This window comes from Haliaeetus albicilla, chromosome 12 (genome assembly GCF_947461875.1).
Source record: "Haliaeetus albicilla chromosome 12, bHalAlb1.1, whole genome shotgun sequence".
NCBI lineage: Eukaryota > Metazoa > Chordata > Aves > Accipitriformes > Accipitridae > Haliaeetus > Haliaeetus albicilla.
Window position 1 is genome coordinate 19,791,557 of NC_091494.1, and position 23,619 is coordinate 19,815,175.

The 23,619-nt window shown below is 55.8% G+C and overlaps 1 long non-coding RNA gene across 3 annotated transcripts in view; it reads right to left on the reverse strand.

Annotated features, from left to right (window-relative positions):
• LOC138688062 (uncharacterized) overlaps positions 1-17,281 on the reverse strand; it is a 36,429-nt gene extending 19,148 nt beyond the window's left edge. The window contains exons 1-3 of one of the 3 annotated variants that reach the window (XR_011327115.1): positions 17,054-17,281; positions 16,586-16,836; positions 6,692-6,761 (exon numbers count right to left, since the gene is read on the reverse strand). This is a non-coding gene — a long non-coding RNA (uncharacterized lncRNA). Of the gene's footprint in view, positions 1-6,691; positions 6,762-16,585 lie in introns of all 3 variants that reach the window. The other 2 variants (XR_011327114.1, XR_011327113.1) reach the window with 2 other exon arrangements.
• Positions 17,282-23,619: the final 6,338 nt, after the last annotated feature.

Here is a 23,619-nt window from a genome sequence, read left to right on the forward strand (position 1 = left end):
TTCGTCCTTTGGGGTACATTACCCAAGATCCTTACACCTTCCTCAGCCAGGGTAGGTAGATCTTGGGGAAAAACACAATGCTAAAGGAGCTCTTGGTTTATTGAGACACCAAACCCAGCGACACAGACCCTGGGCAACCAAGCACCATCTGGTGACCGCCGGCTCCCGACACAATAGCCCACGTTGGCATGTTTATGATAGAGACCAGAGGCAGATTCCCATTATCCCCATCAGATCCTGTGATGTGGTTTCAGGAGAAGGACCCTGAGAAGCAGATGGGATGGCAGAAGAGACAAGAACGCAGTGAGACAGACAGACAGGAGAGATTTATATGAAGCTAAAGCGCATACCTATAAACATGGGATAAGTAAATAGCATGTAAGTATGAAATTAAATGCAGGGAATCCATGGCATCCAGTAATCAGTCAAATATCTCCTTCACCTCTTTTTCAGTTTATCATTGGCATTTTTAAATGAGATATTTATGCCAATAAGTAACCCAGTTGTATATTGTAACCCTGCAAATAATGGCTGGGATCTGAGAGATTCGTCCCGACAGACAATTCATTTTTACAGTTATTTTTGGACTCCCAGCTTTCGTGGAACACCGGCTCTCTGCGTTGGATTTTATGCCCCTGAAATGTATTTACAATGCATGGCATCTGTATTGTGCATTACACACTTAAATCACTGCTTTTCTTTCATCGCTTATAAAAAAGAATATTGCAATATCCTGAAGCTCCAAATACTCAAATTCAAAATATTACTGCTGTGTTTTTGGAGTAATACTATAAAATAATGTTTTGTTTTTAGATAAAGGAGGGAAAATTGATCATGAAGAACATGGATTCTGAAGATCTGGGAAGAAAGAGAGTTTGGATTTCAGACCATGATAAATGAAAAAAATAAAAATAAAAGCTGAAATCCTACAAAGGTTTATTTTCTAAACAAGAACATAGAAACATTTTGTCACTTAAACAAAGGGAGGAGGGTGGGGGAGGCTCCGCATCCCTGGCTTGCTCTCTGCAACGGACAAATATTATCAGAAACAAAAAGCATGGCATAGTTAGCAGGAGCGGAGCTCAGCGCTTTAGATTTAATGATATGTATTTAAGTTCCTTTTAGGGGAAGCCTTCTGCAATCGTTGGGGGGGGAAATAAAATCATGGTTTTAAAGGCTTCTGTCATTGTTGCCTACGAGCCGAAAAGAAAGGCGCTTTCTTTGTCATCTGGGGGTTTATGGAAACACCTTAATGTGTCCTTTTCATAGGTGAAGCAAGGCGCACAAAGCAGCCGCGTGCCAACGCGTTCCCCCCCGCCACCGGCAAAATAAATAAATGGAGGAACGCGGGGATGGCGGCCGTTGTAATCCCCCGGCAAAGCGGCAGCGAGGATGGTCTGGCGGGGTAAATATCGCACGTCTCCTGCCAAACCCCGCGTGGGCTATTGTCCCGCCACCCCTTTTAGATGTCATTAAGGATTTTTCGCATACAAGCAAACGAGCAGAGGGGACAAACACACTCGCTCCTTCCCCACCAGTTGGAGAAGCCATGACGAGGCGGCTGGGAGCCGGCGCGGGGAAATCACAGGGCAAATTAGGAAGTATGTTAATTCAATTAATATCACAGAGGGGCTGGCGGGCGGGGGTGGGGGGAGGTGTGCGCACAGATTTTCCGCCCGAGGAAGGAGGTGGCAGAGAAAGAACTGGGGCATGCCAGCTCCCGTTATTGTTCTGCCTTCATCGGTAATTAGCAAGATAAGGAGGGGATGGCGTGAGGGAGGCAGCGTGGCGAGGACGAGGCAGCGCTGCACCCCACCTCATGCCCATGCGGCCATCTTACAGGCGGCGCTCGCCTCCCGCAAAATGGCCGCCAGGGCCCACGCTGCCTCAGGCCTGCGGCCGGCCTGCCCCAGTGGGCTCCTCTCCGCCCAGCCCGGGGCAGCTGGCATCCAGCGGCAGGGAGGAGCGGTAGCCATCCCACAGGCCCACAGGGAAAGGGGGGCCCAGGGACCGAGGGAGTTGCCATGGTGGGCTGCAGTGCGCTCTTGAGGCCTGGCGAGCGGCCATCTTAGCCTGGGCCCTGCTCATCATGCCAAGACGCTAGGCGTGCAGCACTTCCACAGCTTTTACCGCAGCCCTCCTGACTGGAAAAATCGTAATACGCTTCTCCTTCATGAGGCAGCACACATTGCTCGGGACATGCTCAAGGGCACAGAGGCGGCTGTGCCCTTACCAGAGCTTTCCCCTCGGACGCGAGTGGTGCAGGAGCAAAGGCGGGGTTAGTCCCACGCAGGCAGCCACTTTTGGGGCACAGCTTCCTGCCTGAATGTGCCCCAGTGAGCCCCATAAGCTGCTGGGCACTGGGCTGGCCCTGGAAGACATGGCCTGAACAGGTATAGCAATACAGGTCAGTGGTCTGAGAGATATGAGGGAAAACGTCACCTGCCCGGCCATCAGAGGATGAGTTATGGGCAAATTCTGCCTTTCTCCTGGCCAAAACAAAATAAATCCCAGACCGAAACTGCAGAGATACTAGTAAGAAGATGTGAGCTTCCTAAATCTTAATTTAACACAAATTTAAAACAAGGTCAGTTACAAAAGGAAAAGGCACAGTTACACAGACAACACGGACAAAGCTACACCAGCATTTCCCACTCCATGGGAGCTTTACAGTGGGAACATCAGTGTTGTTCAGCTCTCCAAATGAGCAACAGCAAATACCAACCAAAGAACCCTCATCCTTGGTCTGAGACTGTCCACAGGACAGTTACAGCAATTACTGACATTAAAGCAGTATTTGGGAAGCATTTCACATGTCTTTAGCCACAACGGGACTATTTCACACGGTGCGATAGGCACACGACTCACATTGAAAATTTGGCATCTGCTCCAGTACTCTGTGGAGAACCAGAGCACGAGGGTGATTGCAACTGCACGCAGACAGGGCCGTGTTATACATCTCGGTTAGACAGTGAAACATAAGGGATGGCAGGCTAGCTGCTCCGCTCCGGGGTTGTCTACATGGAAAACCACACCATTATAATGACAGCACTATAGGTCAACTGCTACTGCTCCTCGCCACGCTGGTGCACATCTCCACTCTCAAACTGGCTTTCTCCAGTTTAGCTTAAACTGCTTCCAGCGTGACATAACCGGTATGCAGGAGAGTCCTACCTTCTGCTAAAGTAAATATCCACGGAGGTTATACACGTACAGCTCCTTGCTTTAAAATCCACACCCTAACCGTACGTCTGTAGCTAGACCTGCCCTTCGGCTAACCTTTCTGTACTCTGCACACTTCTGGGCTGTTCACAGTGCCCGTGAAACACTATTACACCCTGCTTCCCTTGGGTGCTAATCCTGCTTGTCAACCCAAAGGCAGAAGCAGACGGTGGCTTGGCATTTTGATTACGTTGTGATCTGTTTGAACCTTCCAGACTCTTTTGATGTCTGTGCAAATTTGAAAGGGGGAGCCTTCATCCTCCACAATGAGACTCCGCTATCGCACGGTGAAACATCTCGGGACTCCTACGTCCATAGCCATCGCTAGATTTGAAGCAAGGAGGGGAGTTACGGCTCCTCCAGGAAGAGTCTGAATTTCAGACTAACCAGTTCTGGCCCTGAGTGGAGAACACCACAGGGACAGCATGTTGCTCTTCAAACAAATGCAGGCGCAGGGGAGTGTGCGCATGCACAGAGACACCAGATTTATACAAATAGATGCATTCATAGGAAAATGCAAATAGCATCCTCTTCCGTCCCAGGCTCCCTTCGAGCTCCTGACATCCCAAGGTTTCAGAGGAGTACAACCGAGCTTCAGATCAAACATTAGCCCTGCGGGGGTTCCCTCAGGGAAGCAGCCGTGCACCGGGGTCTTTTCCCCGCTTCCATGCGAGGTTTCCCGACCCGGCCTTCCTTGGGTGCTCTGTTCTGACACACGTACGACGCGCGCGCGCGCATGCAGAGCCTTGCTAAAAGGTGCTCTGGGAATTGAGCTCGGCTTCCTCCTTCTTCTAAATCAATTGTCATAAACCAGCTTTTGTTTTATTTTTAACAAAGCGACAGAAATAACCTCCACACACAGTCCTTGCCGCTTCCACAGCCCCATCCTTTGGCATAACAAGCTGCCCAGGGCCCCCTGAGGACACAGGCAAGGGAAGACAGTGGGGTAAGAAAGACTGGGAGAGGCTGCTTTCTGGTGCACAGAAATCCACTTCTCCTCTCTTGAGCCCATTACTTGGCAGGCAGCGAGGCAGTGGGATGGGAAGGGGGCTGGATGGTGGGTAAGGCACTCCCAACCTCCCCAACCCAATCTCCAGCTGGTCCCTTCATCCCCAGCCCACTAAGGTGCCTGCTTCTGATCTGCATTTTACCTTGCAGTCTGCAAACCATAGTTTCTCTTGCTCTTTGGTACCAGCAAGAAGTGAGCCCTGCAGCACCATTGCAGCAATCGATGGGCTGACATGCAACTTGTGACAGCCCCAGCTCTGCCTGCCTGTGGCGCACCCCTCTCCCCAGCATAGCCAAGGACCTGTCCTCCTCCTCCTCCCATCCCACTCGCCCAGGTCCAGGACTCAGACATATGGAGACATTTCTTGATGAAACCTATCAGTGGGTGAGTGGCAGCTGAGCAGGTACCGAGCAAGACATGGGGCCAGACAGCAGCCAGGGGGGAAGGCAGCGGGTAGAGGGAACGTGCCTCGGGAGAAATACTCACAAAGGGCTGCTTTCATTAATAAAACATTCCCCCCTCGGTCGCCTTTTGATTTGGGTGTAAGAATTAACCCCATCTGTCCAACAGCACGCTACCTACCAAGTCATCTCTGCTGAGGAAGGCCGTCTGACGTGTCCGCTCAATTGTTACGCTTCCCCCTGCCCGCGCTCCTCGGCTCTCCAGACCCCCTCCAAACAGCTCACCAGCCTTGCTGGGTCTGCCCTATTGAAGAGATCCTCTTCCCACAACATAGATTAGACCCAGTGAAAATAGGCTTAGTGAAAATACCATTTCACTATTAATGCCCCTCCCGCCTTCACACTCACACCCAGAAAGATTATAACAAATCCCGGTCACCTTTTGCCCCTGCTAACTACTGCTCCAGTCTTTGCACTGCACGCCTTCTACTGTGAGCAGAGAGCCGGGCACAGGGTAGTACTTATATATATATACACACATTGGAGATGTTCAGCCACAGAACACAGATCCCCCTGCACAGCATCCCGCATTGTCACAACACCCCAACCAGTCCCTCTCTGCTGTAATTGCAACGCCTGGTCCTTGGGCATCAGCAGAAAGTTGCAGCAAATCCTGCGTTGGTTTAAGCACGATCTATCTGTTCAAAATTGGTGGGGGATTGCTTTTACATCACTGAGACATTTCTATTCTCTTTCTGTTTCAAGTAAAACCGAGATGCAGAGATGCCTTCGAACAGACAGCCCCTTCATTTTTCCAGAGGTGTGTTTTAATGAGTGACTCGCCTTCCAAAAAGGGGCCGGCAGAGGGGAAGGACGGCAGATTCTCCACACAAATTCAATAGCTGGTAGGTTGCCATGGGCTAAAGCATTTCTTTGCACACATGAAGGGAAGGGACTCCAGAGCACTAAGGGTTTTGCCTCCCATGAGTTATAGCTCTACCCTTCAAGAGCGGAATAAATGCTTTATCCCATTGCAGCCTGCGATGTATTCTACATAGATGGATTGATTTCCCCTATTGTTCTTAATAAATCCTGGCGCATGAAGAAACTCACTGCACAGCCATTTTTCCTGCCTTGTTCTACCTTGCAGAAGTAATAAGGGTCAGATGTGACTGCAGTGGGAAGCAAAGGCCATACGCAAGGCGGTACTTTGCTGGATGCAGTGGGTGTGCTCGCAGGGGCTTGGTGGGTGCAGACAAGCAACACCCTTTTCTCTGTTTATCCCCCCTTCTAGTCTAAGTTGAGGAAAAGGGGAACCATGGCTGGGTACCGCAGCATTGGCGTGGCTCCGAGGGGAGCAGCCGTTCTACAAGCTGAGCCTCCACAAGCCCCCCTGCTCTGCACAGGGAAAGGCAAGGCTCTGGCCCTCTCTGACCAGAGCTCTCACAATGGCTGATAAACACAGGGCTGAGCCCTGCACCGCCGTAGAGCCTCCCTGAGCACACCCTGCTCCTTGCCATGCCCTGTCCATCAGACCTGCCCTTGTCCACGTGCCAGCTGAGAGGAGCCCTCACCACCAGCCCGGAGGCTCCTCTGTTTTTTAAAAAAAAAAACAAAAAAACCCAAAACACCAAATCAGCCCCCCTCTCAATGACTCCCGATTGCACAATTCAGACCCCCAGGTTGTTGTTGAAAGGCTCTCTCCCTCCCTACCGCCTTTTCTACTTGCAAGGTTAACACCCATCCTCTTTCCCTGCTCCAGGAGGGTGTTTGCTGGCCACAGCTTCGTTGGTGCCCAGCAAGCAGACGCTGCTGGGCTCCGGGAAGCAGGTGGCTTTGCACAGACCTGCCTTGGACACCTGCCTCCAGCTCCGTCCCAGCTCCTTGGATTATCGCTGCTGGCCTTCTCTAGCAGCAGCTAACAACTGGCCCTGTTTCAAAAGGCTGCCTGGGAAACTTGGCTGCGGGAGGGAGGTAAGGAGGGAGGGATCAGGTAAAAGAGCTGGTCTCCCATGCACGAGTTGGACTCGATCCTTCAGGAAGACTCCCAGGGACTCACCTCTCCTTGCTCAGGTTGAGACGTCCCAGCCCTTCCCAAGGCATCCCACTCCACGAACTTGCAGTCATGTCTGATTAAGGAAAAGAGAATTTGTCTCAATTAGAAAGAGGCTCCCATATGCATGGACGGATGTCAAGTAATTACTGCATGTCACTCACGGTCGGAAAAGAGACCTTAAATTTGGGACCATGCAAACTCGCGCACACAATTGCAAGTGAGTTACGGACCTTGGCATGCTTCAGAGCATACCTCGTGCGGATGCTTTCAAGCCCGTCCCCTCAGCTGAAATACACCCAGCCTTGTAAAATACAGCCAGACACGACCCCATTCTCTAATAAGGAAATAAAGCCGAGTGGACCTGCATTGCCAGAGCCCAGAGAGCAACACTGTCTCTTTAATTTTCTCCCTGGCTATCTCATCCTTTGCACAAACTCTTTCCTCCCCATGGCTTCTTCCAGCCTGGTGGGCAAAGTGGGAAAACATCATTAGGGAGGAAAAATAATTTAGTTTGTTAATCAGTATCCAGTGGTGGGAAACAAGAAAGACAGAGAGCAGGGCTGGCGGTTAGGGCTTAGGAAGGGCCAGCACAAAGCCCACCATTCATGACATCTGGGGCTGGGATTCTCATTGAATTAAACAGACACAAAGAGCAGAGGCATTTCATGCTCTCTTCACAAGAATTATCATATCTCCCTGGCACTAGGAAACCTTCCGCACGGGAGAGAGGGAGAGAGAGACAGAGGGGAAAGCGGGCAGGCTGGGTAGAAATATGGGGCAGGGTAGAGGAGGCTTTGTTCCAGGGTTGGATTTATGGATGGGATGCGGCGCGTTGCTTTGTGGGGAGAGACAGGGCCCTGGCGCGCTGGGTCTAATAAGAATCAGCAAATGTGAAACAGGGGGCCCCTGTGTACCATGAAGCAGGGAAACCCGCGTTTGACAAGCCAACAGAATAACCGCTCGCGTCTCAAGGCTGTGGAAGGATGCTGACGTTCGTACGAGATGTGTCGTCTTGTGTGTGTGTCAGCGAGGAGGGGGGAGAAGGGGAGCAGCAAGGAGTATAAACAAGAGACCAGGCAGCATCGTTCAGTCATGAAAATTAATTAGCTAATGTGCAAACCATGGCTGCCTCTTCCCACTGCCCTGCAAGCATTCCCCATAAAGCTACGGTGTGTGCAGAGCCTGTGACTGGGAATGACAGGGGCAGATTAGGCAGCTCTTTGGGACACAAGCCTGGCAGCAAGAAACCCACAGTCCATGCAAAAAAAGTGAGGAGGGGACAATTAGGGTCCCTGGGGAAGAGGCAGAGCCCAGGGACGAGGAGAAAGAGAAACGGGAGAGACCGGGCACCAAGCTGAGACCAGGCATCATGTTGCTGCAGCAGCATGAATTGGGGTGGATCTCAAAAAGCAGCTGTTAACGGGGTCTGGTGGACAGAAAAGTCATTTAGGGTTTAGACCGCAAGCTCTCTGGGGCAGGACCTGCCATGTCCTGCAGGCTCATACTGCGGAGGCCTGTCCTACTTGGTCTCTGGGCATCACCAGAGGATCTGCTTTAAATACTAATTGCTCCATGACCAAGACCTGTGAGCTGCTGGGACCCTCCCTACAGCATTACCTGCGGGAAGAGGGGACAGATCTCTGACCTCACATCCCCAGGGTAATTTGACCCCGTGCACCGGTGCCACAAGCAAATATTGCTACCCGGTGATGAAGATGAGAAACTCCTGACCAACTTTGTGTGCCCCATCCCTGAGCTTTCAGATCCCGCTACAATATCGTGCTTATTCTTTGCTGGGAACAACCACAGAAGACTGAGGGTGTAGGTAGCAATTACCCAGGGGAAAAGGACACAAAAAGGGAATAAGGAGATTCAGAAAGCGATTGATAGGGAAAAAATAAAGAGAGAAGCCTCTTCGACATGGGATGTGCGCAGTGAACAAGGAACACGCTAGAAACAAAGGGATGCAAGGAGAGAGGAGAGGCTGGGATGGGCATCTTGGCAGACATGTAGGTAAAAGTTGAAAATGAAGCACTAATTAGCACCCAGACCATCACTTTCCATTAATAGCTTGTCACCGTTTCCTTGATGTTGCTGAGAGCAGGAAAGTTGGTATGTGTGATGCTTACCTGTCTCTATCTCATTAACAGAAGTCAGGGTGAGAAGAGATGTTTATTGCCTGCATCCAGATAGACAGGCCCTTTGCTGAACTGAGATGCGGGAGAGAGGGGGAAAGTTATGAAAAAGATGCTCATGAAACACAAGGCCATATACACACAATGGAAACACAAACGTAGAACACTTAGACACCTGTGCCGGTGCAGGAACAGCCCCAGGCAGGTATCGGGCTCCAGGAGTCCACAAGGGAAAAACACCAGGTCAAATAATTATAACCCAGGGCAAATACACTACTGGCCGGGGGAAAATGCTCCAGTATCAGCACAAGGTATGTGCAAGGGGCCACAACTGCATTACACCCAGGAAAGTAAAACAAAAGACTGCTTACTTCCCCAGACAAATTTGCTCAACCAGAGTCTACTCTACTAGAAAACAGGCAGCCAAATGTCTTATCAAAAGCCAGAATGGAGAAAACCCCCAGTAAACAAAGAAAAAAGAAAACAACAAAAAAAAGCCATTTCAAGCAAAGATAAATCTGCATTGCATGTAATCACCTCCGAAGTAATTCTTCCAGCAGTTAAAAAAAGAGATTAGATCTCCTATGTAATACACAAAGGCCTCTCCTTTCCCTCCAACATGTGCAACGGCTCCTGTTAGTGACACTGGAAAGAGGGAGTGTGCAAGGCAAGGCAAGACAAGGACACCAATCAGCCAGTCTCTGCGAGCTGGTGGCACACATCTGCTGGTGCGATGATGGGAGCGTGCGTGCATGTGCACATTCTTAGGGACACCCTTGCTTTCACAAGCACACAAATTCACTATGCAAGCCAAAGGTTCCTCAAGAGCAGGAGCCCAAACGCTTCTAGGAGTGAACAAGGCAAAACCAAAGGCAAAAGAAACATCAAGGCTGGGGCTGAAGGAACAAAGGCTTCCCCCTCTCAGCTTGGAGACATCTTCTTGGCCATTTAGCTCAGATCAAGTGTAGGCTCTGTTGACTCCCCCATCTATTTAAACGAGCGCTTTCAATAGTCTGATAGGTCTTTTCTGCTCTATGGCTTCTCTACCCCTGTATTTGCCGTCCCTGACCAATGCAGTTAATGCCACATGCAGAAATACTGCCCTGAAGTGCCCTCGTTTAGATTGCGTGGTCAAGCACTTCAAAGTTAGGAAGTGTCCAATTTATGACTGTCCGTGCAACCTTAATTCCACCTCGCTGTGCAGCCACCCTGGCCAGGGAAAGAGGGAGTGAGCTAAAAATAGGTTGTGACCATGTCATTACAGCCTCATAAGGGCACAGGCAGGGAGAGGCTGAATTAACATCTCATGGTCAAACTGAAATTGGGTACCCCCCGACTTGCCAGCACTTGCTTTGGTGCTTTCAACCATGTACATTTTTAATATACAGAAATCACGTGCATTCTAAACATACAGAAAAATGCATTATTTATAGCTAATAAATAATAGATTGTTTATATAAGCAAAAAGAAAAACAATTGTAGGCAAGTGTAACAAATTCCTCTCCCTTCACCCCGCACCCATCCCTGCCTTCGTCCTGCGCCGGCAGAGCGATTTCAAGCCCCGAGCCTCGGCACAGATTTCTGCCACTATGAAATACAGGACTAATGTTATCTGGCAGCGGCAGAAGGCTGCTCTCCCGGGGCCAGTGGGGAAGGGGGATCGCTGGGGCTGGCAGTGCCCAGGCCAACACACCCACACGCCCCTACACTTTTTCCTCCTGGTGCCAGGACCCGGAGGAGTTTTCTCCCAGGAGATGGGGCCATACTGGAAGAATATGAAGTGGAGGTGGAAGGGGATCGTGGAGTTGGCCGTACTTGTCCTCCCACCTTCCCTGGCTGGTCCAGAGCTCTGCAATACAGTGGTGGGAGTCCAGGGCTTCACCCTGCTCGTGGTCTGTTATTATTATTCCAGGGAAACAATAAATTTTAATTTTTTTCCCCCCAAGAGGCAACCAAAGGGAAATCGTGATTCTGAACAATTCATAATTCAGCTAAACCTGAAAGGAATTAAAGGGACAAAGAATAGGCATTTCTCAAGCTGAAGAGCTTCCCCCAGCCGAATTTCAAGGGCCCGCAGCAAACAATGGGAGTGTCAGAGGTGCTCAAAAAGAAAAAAAAAGTTCAAGAATCTTTACAATAAAAAGTGTTAGGCAACACAGAGGTCAGAGCCAGCTCCTCCTGTAATAAATAGCACGACTATCCTACATTAACTATAGGAGACATTTTAATGCAGTGCCTCAGCTTCGTGCTAATTATACTTTTTCACCATATTTTGAACCTAAGAAAAAATGTCATCAGTTAATTATAACAGATGAGGGAGTGTGAAGACTTCCTCAATAAATAATGCCTTGATATCTCATATCCAACAAGCTGCGTGCTCTGCTCTGAAGGTGCCCAGAAATATGTCCTTTCAGGAAATATATCAAGAAATGATGGTCCCATAAGCTGGCTTTGTTTCCAAGCCTTGATTTTCGGCCCAATAATTAAGTGATTTTTATGGATTGGGGAGAGTAAAGGTCGTGGGACTTCTGGAACAGTGCCAGAGAGAGTCAACATTTAAAAATAAATAAATTCCTAAATCAAAATGAGATACAAGAGACCTCAGCAAATTCCCCCCACAGCTGCACATGCAAGCACACAGAAGTGATTTGGTTTCTGGACCCAGGTCCCATCCTTCCTTCACTCCCAGCATCTCCACAGGAGTCTGGCGTGCACAGAAAAAGCCTGGGTTTAATGAAGCCAGGCCACCGCTGCCGGCGTGCCACCAGGAGCCACTCACCGCCATCCACCTGCCCCGAGGAAGAAGGACCCCGTCCCCCTGCTGCCATGCCACCCTGGGCGCAGCCCCCCGCTGCACCCATCCCTGTGGAGGCTGGTGGGCATCTGGGTCATTACGAAGGTTCCTCAACTAAACCATCTTTCTTTCAGCTCCCTTCCCACCCGGCACCCCTCACTTCCCCCTCTGAAGAGCCGGGATTTGGCGTGGGAAAGATGTCTTTGGGCTTTTCACAAATCCAGTATCCCCTTGAACCAAAACCAATTAGCCTGGCCCAAGGTCCTGCCATTGAAGGACTGTCCCTTCTTTTCAAACCCCCGCGGGCTCAATTGCTCTAAGGAGCCTGGATGTGAATGAGCAAAGCCCACTTAAAGTGGTACTTAAGGCCAGACCAGGGTGAAGGAAAAGAGAAAGCCTCTATAGGAACAGCAAGCCGAGTTTCCAAGAGACAGCTAACTGCCGGAGATTGTGTTCTTTTGCTCCCCCACATTTTCTTTTTTTTACCCCCACTCCTGAGCTTTCAAGGCAAACACTCCTAACCAAACCTGAGCCCCTGAATAAATATTAGACAGCAACAGAAAACGCGGAAGCCAGAGCCCCGTCCCGACTCTTTGTGGATGCCGGGAGCCTGGCCGTGGGCAGCATGATGGCTCAGCCTCGTACTGGCGCAAGCTCTGGTCCCGAACACGTGCACCCAGAGGGATGGAGGGAGGGTGAGCAGCACGAGAAGATGCTTTTCCAGCTGGGCTCTTAGCAAATGCCTTCCTGAGGTGACTGGGCTCGTGGGCACTTAACGCTGAAATCCTTGATCTGGAAAGGGCGACTCCTGGCATCATGCAGCGGAGAAGCCAGCTCAGGCAGCCACGCGGCCATCTTACGCTTGTGGCCCCCGAGGCCTTCCAGAGGCTCAGGGCGACCGAGGGGCCGCGATGCGGCAGCACCGGCGGCAGGAGTGACACGCAGTACCCACGCCACGAACGGTGTGCGTGCACGGCCACGTGCCAGGCGCCAGCACCTCAGCGCTCGCAACTGGGAGAAATTCCCATCACCTGCACATATGCCAAATTAGCACCTTCCCTCCACTGAGACGTGAGAAAGCGTGTTTCCAGCACGCAGCCGCGATCCCTCCCTGGTGCATGAGCAGCACCCATCCGCAGCCACAGGCAGGACGGACTCTCCAAGCCCCTGAGCTCTGCCCCTTCTCTGGCGGCATGGACAAAGCCAGGGCAGAGCAGCAGGTAAAGGGAGGCACCGTCTGCCTGCATCAAGGGTGCAGGGAGGGGGTGGGAGGCGAGAGAGACAAAAGAAATGGCCGAGCTCAGCCTCAAGCATCAAACCCGCCATTGCCAGGCGATTCCGCAAAAATGCCCATTGATGGGATTTCATCCATAACCGAGCGGGAGGGCTCGCATGGCCTGGCTCCTGAGGCAGCTCCTTCGAACGGCAGGGACCAAACAGCCCCTTCTCCACCTACCCCGAGCCCAAGCAGGTTTGGCTTCCCCAGGTATCTAGTACAAACCCCCTTCACCTCATGCCTCGAGCCAAACCTGCTGCACGGCGGCCAAGTTTTAGGAAAAGATGGGAAATAATGAGTTGGAGCACATGATGTCCCAGGGCATCATTTCCCCGGGGCGAAACCCACAAATGATATTTTCCATTTATCCCCCAACAGCACACGGCGATTCTTCCATTTCTGGCTCCCTCTGCCCATTCCCAGCTCTGCCTGAAGAACAAAGACATCACGGCCCAGCTCCAGAAACCTCACCCACGCCTGGCCTATGCTGCATCCTATTGCTCTGCTGGGAGAGTCCCACCGAAAAGAGAAAGCTGCCAGTGAGGGCCGGGATTGCCAGGACCTGGGCTCTCCTCCCAGCACAGCCAAAAAAGACACCTTCCCTTCTGGGTTTGGGCTGCACAGGGGAAAAGATCCATCCAAAGCCAACAGCTATGCAAACAGCGCAAAGGGCTAAGCCACAAAGGGACCCGTGTGTAGCCAAAATCCATCCCTGGCCCAAAGACAGACCCTTCGGGACTCTCCTTCCATCACAGCACTTAAAAAAAAAAAAAAGACAGAAAGCAGAGACCTGACGGTGGGCTGCCAGGGACTCTAAATGCAGCGGGTATTTCACAAGCAGGGATTTATTTACTGGGGGGTTTTATCCACCTCCTCGCCCTCCACCCACGCACACGCAAGCTGGGGATGCTCACACCACAGTCCCCCATCGCTCACTGCTGCCTCCCTCGTTAATTGAGGGGGTGTTGCCTCCATGTCTCCCCCAAACACCCACGGGTTCATGCCGACAACAGGGGCAAAAGTGAAGAATTTTAGCGCCAGTAAAAATTCAACCGCGGTTTCTTTCTCCCGGAAACTAAAGGCCAAATTGCTCAGTCCCTGTCTCAATCCCCTTTGGGGGGAACTGCTCTGGGATAAGCGAACCAAGTCCGTGGCCTGAAAAAACACCTGAAAAATCAGCTCAGAACAGGCGATTTTGGGGAGAAAAAAAATGTAGGAGTCAAGGGTGGTTTCTGACCAGCTGATCAAATAGCAAGGTGAAAAAGCTTGCACCGATCCTTTGTAAGAGTTCACATGTAGACATGGATTTCCACACTTCCATTTTATTTTATAAAATTATATATATGTGTATTTATATACACACACACAAAGACATTTATTATATGTGTGTATTTTTTTTTCCTCAGATCCTCTTTTTATATTTTCACCTTTTGCAATTATAAAAGCTAGGGACAGAAATACCTCCTGGGTTCTGCCAGTGCCGAAACACTCCCACCAAACAGATTTTCTCTAACACGCTGGTCGAATGATTCCTCCTGAATTATATTCATTAGGAATTTGAATGTTTCTTTCCTCCATCCCCCATCAAATCATTACTCCGGAATAAATGCATTCATCAACCACCTTGCTCAGTTCCCTCCTGCTTTGTTCAGTCTAGTTTTAAAGCATCTCCACTGAAACCGTTTGCACCTGACTTGATGCTAGCATACGGAAGGGGAAAAAAAAAAATAAATAGAAGAATTGAGTGCCACTCACAATATTGTGGAAATAATTGGAAAATTATTTCTTAAAAATAACCAACATAATAAAGGAGGGAAAGGACTACATCCCCTCCTCCCCACCTCCGATCTCTTCCACAATTTCTGGGATTGCATCGAGCATACATATTCCAGATGGGCTGGAGAGAAGGAGGTTGGTTCTTAATGACACGTCTTTCGCTGCCTTTGGAATGAATGATTCATTCGGATCTCGCCAAGACTCGGTGCCACAGTTGAGTTACATTTCTAGAAAATCCGTATCTTTAATTCTGGCGCTGCGTGTGGGACCCAGCAAATCATGGAATTACTGCTGTAACTTCGGATTAGTAACGCTTTCTAAATGATAGTCTAATTCCAGGCCTTCATGCTTTTCAGCGTTCACACTCACACAGCCTTTTCCCTGGGAGGCTTCCTGCGGAATTAGTGCTGGCGTCTTCGTCTTTCTCTGCCCTTTTTAATTTCTCCAATGACTTCTCATTAGAATATACAATAACAACAGCTCCTCAGAACTTTTCTTTCTCCCGGCATTAGCCAAATTCAGGCTGAGATCCTTTTTCCTTACAGCGGTTATGGCGGTGCTTTGCTGGCCCTGGAAGGGTGCACAGGCATATTTAGCTTTGTGGGCCTACGTGGCGTCTGACGCCATTACCCCGTGCAAGGGAAGGTGGAAAACCTGCCTCCGAGGTGTGCGGGGCTCCCGCCTCTCGCCGTCCCCGCACGGCGGTGGGTGCGGGTGGCTCAGCCCTGTGGTGCTACCGGCTCCCCTCGGCGAGGGATGCCCAGCTGCAGAGCAAAGGATGGGGCAGGGTACCCGCACTCCACCTCTCCGAGCGGTGGGAGCGCGGCAGCATCTTTCCCCCGCGCTACCCCCCATCTCCTGCAGCATCTCCCCCGGAGGGGGGGGGGGGGCAGAGAGCCAGCAAACAGCCCACTCGCAACCCCAGCCACGGGCAGCTTTTTATCTGCAGCCTCCCCGGAGCTGTCACGGCCCGCCTGGGTTCGCGGCAGCCGTGGGGGGGGATCATCCCTGCGGGATGCGAACCGCCGGCGCCGGGCGAAGGGGCTGGCGGCGATGCCCCACGCCCTGCCCCAGGGTGCCGGGGCGGGGGGGTGGGGGGGGCCGGGGGGACCCCGGCCCCGGTCGGGGCACTCGCCCCACGCCAGCTGGGAAAACGTGCCGGGGAGGCTCGGCGGAGAGCGCGGTGCTTTGTGTCGCCATGGGAACGGAATGCAGATTTGCCAATTGCTTTTTTTCTTTCTTTCTTTCTTCCCCCCCCCTTTTTTTTTTTTTTATTATTTGCCAGACATTGTAATACATATTATGTTTCAACTTCTCGGGCTTGCGGCGGAGGTGAGGGAGGCTTTGTGCCTTGCCAAGCGCTCGGCTCCCCAAGAAGCCCCAGGGCCGGGCGGCTGCACGCCGGAGGGGTGCACTCAGCAGCAGGACCCCTTCCCTGGACATCCCCCCCCGGGAAAGACCCCCCACCACCCCCCAGCTACGGACAAAAGCAACAGCCACCGCACAAGAAAAGTGAGCACATTATCACCAACTTGACCTTCCGAAGGGAGGCCAGGATCAAACCCAAAGCCGAAAAAAATAAAGAGAGGGCAAGGGAGAGAGGCGAAAAGGGAAAACATCCAAAAGCCGGGGTTTTTCGACGTCTGACCCGCAGGCTGGGACGGGGGGGGATGTATTTGGGGAGGGCGCTCGCTCCCTGCGTCCTCCCAGAGCCGCGACACCCCGCAGCCTAGGAGTGAATTTCGAGGTGCGTTTAACCGAGTGTTAAACCCCGGATTCCTCTGGCAATGAAGGCGTTCGCGCGGGGCTCGCCTCCCTTTCCCCGGCCCTCCCGCCTGCTGCCGCGGAGCCCCGGGCTGCCGCTGCCCGCTGCCCGCAGCGGCCCGACGGGGAGGGCGCGGAGCCGCAGCCCTTACCTGGAGCCCCGAGGGCGGCGGGTCGGGTCGCCTCTGCACCGCCGGTCCTGGTGCGGCCGCTTCCCCCGGGCGAGCAGGTCTGGAAGTCATTTCTACTTTCGGTTATCTAGCTTTATGATGGCTCCACAACACTCATACAGCTAGATAACCAAAGACAGAAACATCCCTCCGTCGGGGATGCCGGCCATCCGTCCGTCCGTCCGTCCGTCCGCTCCAGGGTGCGGGCACGGCCGGGGCAGGGCGGCCGGGAGCTGCCACCGGGAACCACACACACACACACACATATATTAAAAAAAAAAAAAAAAAAAAAAAAAAAAGAAAAAAAGGAAATAGAGAAAAAGATAAATACGAGGCGGAGAGGACGAGCCGGGGCTGAGCCACGGGCGCACGGCGGGCGGGCGGCACCGCCGGCTGCGGGGCTGCCGCGGGGGCTCGGGGCGGGCTGCGGAGAGCCGAACCGAGCCGTACCGAGCCGGGCGGGGCCGGGCCGAGCGGGGCAGGGCTGCGCGGGGCCGCCCCGAGCCGTGCCCAGCCCGCCGCTGTACCAGCCCGGGCGAGCGGCACTCGCGCTCCCGCCCCGCTGCCCAACTTCTACTCCCCTCGCACGGTAATCGCCCCCTTTGGGAAGTGACGTCACGCCGCGCACAGCCAATCCCCGGCCCCGCATTTAAATCAGCGCCCCCTTTCCCGCGCTTTCCAGCCCCGGCCCGACCGGCGGAGAGCGGCGGGTCGCGCCGCTCCCCCGCGGCTGGACGGGGCGGACTGGCACGGCACGGCACGGCACCGGGCGGGACCGGCACCCCCCCCGCCGCAAACACACACACACCCCCCCACACGCCCCGCGGCGCCCCGGCACCCGCCTCCCTCCACCCGCCGTGCCTCGCCTCCCGGCCTGTGCCGGAGGGGCTGCGCCGCGAGTCGCTCTGCCCCCCCCCGCCTCCTCCCGCCCCCGCCGTGCCCCCCCTCCCCTCCGCGGCAGCTCCGCTGGGCCGGCAGCGAGGGGGAGAGGCGGGCAGCACCCCTGCACGGCCTGCCGCGGGGGGACTCACCTGCAACTAACTTCCCTCTCCCTATCCTCGGCACTCCCCTCTCTCCCTCTTCCCTCTCCCCTTCCCGTCTTCCCTTTCCTCTCTCCCTTTCTCCGGCCCTTCCCTTTTCGCTTCCTTTTCCCTTCCCGTCCGTTTTCCTTCCCTTTTCCCGACCCCTTTCCTTCTGCCTCTCCCCGGTCCCCCCCCATGCCATGTCCCCCCATCCAGCGCACCCCTCTCACACCTTCTCCTCCCCTAGTAACGCCCGCCCCGTCCGGCCTCTGCACCCGGGGGCAGCCCGAAGGGCCCCTTTCCCCGCAGCCAGAGGCGGGGCCCGCCTGTCCCGACACGCACCCGGGGGCTGGGGACGCACCCGCGATCCCGCACCGATCCTCTCCGCTCCCCTTATTTTAATTATTTCCTTTCCAGATTCTGCTATTGCCCGCACAGGTTCTTAACGCGATATGCGTGTAGCGACGAATCCGGCACGTACAAATGATAACAACAACAACAACAACAACAATAAAATGCCAGGAGGTAAATATGATTATCTGGGGTGCTGATCTGACCTACTCCGCATTAAAAAAAAACAAAATAAAAAAACCCAAACCAACCCCAAATTTAAAAATAAAAATTGCAATCCCTTGTCGCTTCTAAACATCGCCTTCCTTTAAATCCGAGCCGAGGGTAAAATGTGACCTGCTGCAAAACGAGGGATCTGCGAAACGAAGCGATCGCGGCGGGAGCAGCCGCGGCTGAGCGCAGCCTGCCGGTCCCGCCGGCTCCGGCTCTCGGCGAGCTCCGCTCGGATTATTTATTTCTTCCTCTCCTCGCCTTCCCCCTCCCCGCCATCCCCTTAAAAAAAATAAATTAAAAATGAAATAAATAAAATCTACGAGCTCAATTAGGCTAAAAGCTAAAGGATCAGCGCTGCCAGCCCCGCTGCGAGCCGGCGCCCAGGCGAGCCCGGCCGCCCTGCCGGGCTCCCGGTCACCGCCGGTTCCCTTCCGCCTCCTGCCTAACGAGAAACGGGCCCGGGGGTGCCCCGGCCGCCCCGACGGGGCTGTAGAAGGAGGGGAGAAATCTTTGCTTCGTCCCCAGCCCCTCGGTGCCTTCCCCGCGGCCCGCAGCCGCTCGGGAGGGGGCTTGGCCGGCGTTTATTTTAATCTGCCCCGGAGAGAGGTGGGGGGATGAAAATTGCCACGCATCGGATCTCCTCCTTCATTTTCCGGCCCTGGATTTTCTCCTAATCTATCGCTGTCGCTGTTAGGGTGATCGCGGCCGGTACGCTCCCCGGCTGGGGCGGGGGAAGGCGCCCGCCCGCCCGCCGTCTGCGAGGGGCAGCCCGGGGGTGCGGGGACAGCGGTGCCGAGTGGACAGGGGGACAGGCGGGTCTCGCCTGGGCCACGGCCCGGCCTCAGTTTCCCCCTACGGTGGAGGGGGGGGAGGCCCCGTTACTCACCGCGGGGCCCCGGCGGCGGGGAGCAGCGTGGGGTGCCGCCAGCAGCCTCCCCCACTCCCGGGGCCGTTCCGGCGGCAATGCGACCCCCGCTCCGGCCCCGCCGTCCCTGCGGCAGCGGCGAAGGGGCCCGGGCGGGGAGAGCCAGCCCCGCCGAGCCGCAGCTCTGCCCGGCTGCCGCCGTGCGAGGTCTGCCGCCCGCCGCGCCAAGCCCCCGGGCCGCCGTGTCGCTGGGGCGAGGATGCTGCGGGTGAAGCACCGCACCTCGCCGGGCTGCTCGGGGCTGGGGACGGGGTCCCCTCTCTCTGCCGGGTAAAGGAGGCGATTTTCTTGGCAGAAATACATGTAATATATATATTCCCCCCCCCCCCCCCCGCGATCCTTTTCGGCAATGCCTTGCTCCGCTCGGAGCCCTCGCCTCGACCCGCTCCGTGCAGGCAGAGCCCCAGCACCTGGGAGAAAATCGCACCTTGCGCTTGGGGTATTCGGGTTTTTTTTTAGGCGTTGATTTTTTTTAAATTATTTTTATTTTGTTTTTTGGGGGCTTTGGGGTTGGTTTCTTTTTTTTTTTTTTTTTGGTGCAATTTTAGCAGGATACGTACAAAATGGCTCCTTGTCATAGCGCAAAGCACCAGCGAGCAGCCTGGGGAGGAATCGGCGGGGGCTGCCCGGGCTCCGGAGCTCCGGCGGCCACAGCTGGCAGCGCCCGGAGGGACCCCGCGTTCCGCCTCACCTGGGCCGCCCGCGGCGGGCGTGGGGACCGTGGGGACCGTCCTTCCTCTGCACGCACCCGGGAGAGAAAACAACCGGCGGCTGCGGGCGGCCCGACGGGACGGGGAGGGGTGGCGGCGCCGGGGCGGCTCTGGCCATGGTGCTGCACCGCCCGCCGGCCCCTGCGCGCCCGCGGACCTTCCGCGCCCACCCGCGGATGGCACGGCCCCCGCTGCCCGCTCCCTCCTCGGGTGACCCCGGCGCCGGGCAGGGCGGGCGGCCCCGCCGGCCGCACCTCGGAAGAGCCCCGCTGCCCGGCGCCCGTCCGGTCACCGGGCCGCCCCTGAATTATTTAACGTGATCGCCCTGTAACGAGTCCGCTGCCTTCCCCTCTTCTACGTCCTGCACGTCTGACGTCACTTTTCTTTAATTAGGAGAAGTTATTTTTAGCCAACCTGGAGTAACCCCCCGCGCCTCGCCGCCTCGAGCTGCATCTTCTCTTAATTGTTTTTTTGTTGTTGTGGGGGTTTAGGGTTTGGGGGTTTGGGTTGGGGTTTTTTCTGGTTTTTTTTTGCTTTTCCTCCCACAATCGGCTCTTCGCTGGCTTCGCCCAGAAGCGGCAGCTCCCGACGGGCGTGAAGGAAACGCGTCGCTTTGTTTAGCAATTAAAAGCCGCCTCTGAGCAAGCCCCGGCGCTGAAAAGGCAAAGCAGCGGCGTCCCAGCCCCCGGCTGCTCTTTTTTCTCTCCGGCCGTCAGGGGCCGGACCCAGGCGGGGACGGTCCCGGACCCTTCTCGCTCAGCGGAGCGAGGCTCTGCCCAGCCGGGGGCCGAGGGTGGAGGCACGTCGAGGGGATCCGGCCAGGTGCAGGCTCTCAGGCCACCTGCACTGCTATGATTCGGGTTTCCTTAAGGCTGAGGCCTAAAATGCGTTTCACTTCCAGGGAGATACGGGAAAAAAAAACAAACAAAAAAAAAACCAAAACCCACCAAACCCCAAGGAAATAAGTGTTCGCGGGAAAGGAGGGAGCAGAAGGGAGGAATGAATGGGAGAAAAAAAGGGAAAAAGCAAAAAATGAAAGAAAACAAAAAAGGAAAGAAAGAAAAATGGAAAAAAGGATGAAATGAAATACATTTTTTTTTTTTAAGAAAAGCAAAGAAAAGAGATACAGCAAATGAAAAATAAAATAAATCCTCCAGTACAAGAAGCCGGTGACAGATCAGAGTATGGGCAGCAGGAACCCCGCTGCTGCTCCTCGGCCGTAAACCCGAGCAGGGGAGCGGGTGCCCCGGTGCCTCCCCCCCGCCCACCCCCCCCCCCGCGAAACGAGGCCCCGCAGCAGCCCCTGCTGCACCGGGAGGAAAAACTTCCCCGGGAGCCCGGCATTTCTCCCGCGGCCTAAAGCCTGGGTGCCCCGGGAGGCTCGGCCTCGTCCAGGCGTTTTGTCCAGTGCCGCCTCTCCGGCCGGCGAGCGGAGACGTTTGGGGGCAAATCGGCAGCCCCCCCCCGCCAGCCTTCGGCCCCGGCTCCCCGCCGCCCCGTCGGGGCTCAGCCCGCCCCAGGTCCCGCGGCAGAGCTGCAACGTCCCGGGCAGCCGGGGAGAGGCGGCCAGAGCAAACGCGTCCCCGGCAACAAAAGGTCCCCCGTGTGTCCCGCTCGGCCCCCGCGACGGGTGGGCCGGGGCCGGGGTGCGGCGCCGGGCGGTCCCGGTCCCAGTCCCGGCACCTGGAGGCGCCCAACTTCCCGGCGGGGACCGGCCCAACTTCATCTCCTCCCTCCCTCCTCCCCCCGGCAGCCGGTGCGTGTGCGTGTGTGTCCCCGGGGGAAAAGACCCCCCGCGCCCTCCCTCCTCCCCGGGGCCGCCCCGCCGAGGCGGCGATGCCCGGCCGCGACACTCACTCTTGCTGCCGTGCCGAGGGCAGGACGGCGGTCCCCGGGCGAAGCGGGCGGCGGGGGCCTTTCCCCCCCACCCTCCACCCCCCCATCTCCGGGCGGGCGGGCGGGCGGGCAGAGGGGCGGGCAGGGCTGCCCCCGGCCGAGCAGCGGCCCCCGCGGCCCCCAGCCCCGGGCGCGGACCGGCGGGGGCGGCGGGGGCGGCTCTGCCCGGGCTCCTTGCGTCTTCCCGGCTGCTGCCGGTGCCGGCTCTGGTTGCTGGCCAGGAGCTGCCGCCGGCGGCAGGCTCTGCCCGCACTGACGTCAGCCCGGCAGCCTCCTATTCACTCCAACCATGGCGGAGAGGAGGAGGAGGGAGAGGGGGAGGGGAAGAGGCGGGGGGAGGGAGGGGGAGAGGAGGAGGACGGGAGGAAGGCGGCGGTGGTGGCGGGGGTTGGTGGCTGGCAGGCTCCGCCGAGCAGAAAGCGCAGCCCCTCCGCCTCACCCCTTAATTACCCCCCGAGGATGGGGCTGCGCGAGGGAGAGGGGCCGCGTCCCGTGTCGCGCCCCCCCCCCCTCCCCGCTGAGACCCTCCGCCGCCCGCTCCCTCGGGGCCGCCGCCGCTCACCTGGGCGCCCCGCCGGGCACCCCGTTCTGCCCCCCCCCGGCCCCGGGGAGCGCTTCTCCGGGGGGAGAGCCGGGGCCGGACCACCCCCCCGCCCTCAGCCCCGGACCCACCTCAGCGGTGTCACCGTTCCCTCTAGGTGTCCCCCCCCGCTACCACCACGGCGAGCAGGGAAAGGTGCTGCAGCCGAGCCCGGCCCTCCGCTGCCCCGGGCAGCTCCCCACCGCCCCCCGGCCGCCGCCCCCCGGCTCCCCCTCCCCGGCCCGGCCCGGCCCGGCCCCGCACCGCTGTCCAAATGCTGAACGTCCCCGCGGCTCCCGGGCCCGGCCCGGCCCGGCTCGGCCCGGCTGCAGCCGTCGGGCAGAGCCGGGGCACCGGCTGCGGCCCCGGCCCTGGAGGTGGGGGTTCCTCCTGGAGCCGGGCCGGACCGGGCCGGGCCGGGCCATCCCCGCCCCGACGGCCAGGCCGAGCCCCGGAGACCGCTTCGCCCCGACAGCCGCAGCGCAGCCCCCGGCGGCCGCAGCGAGCGGGAAGCGGGGCGCGGGCACGGCAGGTACCGCCTGCGCTTCCCTCCTCCGCTCCCCCTCCATTTCTATCTTCCTTATCTCCTTCACGGAATTACACACGTATTGCATCGCCTGCAGCCTTGGCAGTAAGGCGAAAAAAGCCCCCCGACACCTCCCCCCCACCTCCCAAACCCCTCCTGGCACACCTTTACTTCGCTTCCTCCTCTTCCTTCCTGCGTGTAACCTGGCTCCTATTTTTTATCTCCGATTCACTCCACCGGTGCCCCGGAGCGGCTCTGGGGAGTCTCTCGCCGCCCCGATGAATACACAGGGATCCCCAGACAGGTTTTCTATGTAGGAAAAAATAAACCGATCGAGCCCGAGAGATCGGCAACAGCCGAACACGCCGCCTCGCCTTTACATTCGTGTTTTTAAATTCCCCCGTTATTTTCCTTTTTGCATCCGCGAGTTGCCACGAAAGAAAATATAACCCCAAATGCCACCGCCAGCAGAAACCGGAGCTCGTTGCCAAATTCCGTAGTATTTTATTTTAAAAGCAATTAACACATTAAAAAAAAAAAAGCGCGTCTTCTCCTCTTCCCGGGGAGTGTAAGAAATCCTTTTGCTCACCCAGAGTCGAAAACCTAATGGCATTGTCGTTAAACACGAAAAGGAGAATATTAAGAAATTGCAACACTCCCTCCCGAGCGCTCCCCCCCCCCCCCCCCCCAGTTTATTTGCCCTAATAATTAATTCACAAGAGCTTAACTTCGGTGTAACCCTGGCGGTCTTTTCATTAAAAAATCCCCGCGTTTCCTATTGAATTAGCTCTGC